The following is a 1,320-nucleotide window of genomic DNA, read 5'->3' on the forward strand; positions in this document are numbered from 1 at the left end:
TTATGTAATATAATGTTAAGACCGAGTATGACATGATATATGATGTAACATAATACTGGGTCTTATATTAATTTTTGCTCCAAAAGAGGCATTAGAGCTGATTGTCTGGCTAGGTCTTATTTTCGGGGAAACGGTACTTTGTGAAGCCACTGAGATGTTGCAATTGTTACAGCAGTTCCTCTCTCCTAACTAATACTGCATTACTACTATCACTGGGAAACAGAAACTGACATGTTCCTTCCAAAATACAAACCTTCAACAGTGGCCCATGATCCACTGAATGAAGTCCTCAGCATGGGATGAAGTCCTCCGTGACATGGGCCCATGTGCTTTAACTTCTAAAAATCTCACTGTCTCTCCTAAATGGTCCCCAAACTCCAGGGCCTGTTCTTCCCTGGTACAGTACTGATCACAACTGTACTGGAATGAGTTGGTTATCCATCAGTCCCTTTCACTAGACTGTGAGTCTCCACTGACGCAGCAGTTGTCTTTCTTCTTCATCGATGTATCTTCAATGCTTAATACTTCACGTGCTGGGCATATAAAGGACGCTTAGTAAGTATTTACTGAATGAATAAATGTGCTCCTAAATGTGCACAGCCCCCTAAAAAAACATGAAATTTTAGGGCCTGGAAGGTAGGGAAAAGCAACTTTATCAGACCATATTCTCTTTCAAAATAAACTCTCAATCCCTGACTATCTAACTGGCTCACCTAAAGCTCTTATTACTGAAATGAAAGCAAGAGACAGGAATGAAATAACATCTTTTTGGACTAGAATTGGTTTCTAGACCGAATCTTTCATGGGTTTGTGATGCTTTAAAAATCATGACTTCGTAAATTCAGAATTGATTTTTGTTTTGTCCTGGGAACTTGCAACGAAATTATTCTTAGGTATTTTAAATGGTAGTGGATTCTGAATTATTCCACATAGGAAGCAACCTAAAAATACAAGAATCACCACCATAACTCAGAATGTTCCATTTGTGAGGAGACAGTCTCAGAAAAGCACTCTATTTTATGCTACTTGGAAATTTTAGGTTTAATAATGGACCTTTCGTTAAATACAAAAACATTATTTTAAAATGTATTAAATAGCAACTTTCAAGGTTGAGTCTTAGATGTTATTTTAAGAGTATCCATGAAGAATATAGTACTTAAAAAGCTGGATTTTTTAAAAAAAAAAATCTATGATTTTACTTACTAAATATAGAACTGAATTTTAAAAAGTAGTTTCTTCTTTTATGTGGATTATACCTTAAGATATGAAGAATCGATTTACTCTTTGGTTTTATTACATGGGAAAAACAACACACAGGCC

The sequence above is a fragment of the Rhinolophus ferrumequinum genome, chromosome 4 (assembly GCF_004115265.2).
Source record: "Rhinolophus ferrumequinum isolate MPI-CBG mRhiFer1 chromosome 4, mRhiFer1_v1.p, whole genome shotgun sequence".
Lineage (NCBI taxonomy): Eukaryota > Metazoa > Chordata > Mammalia > Chiroptera > Rhinolophidae > Rhinolophus > Rhinolophus ferrumequinum.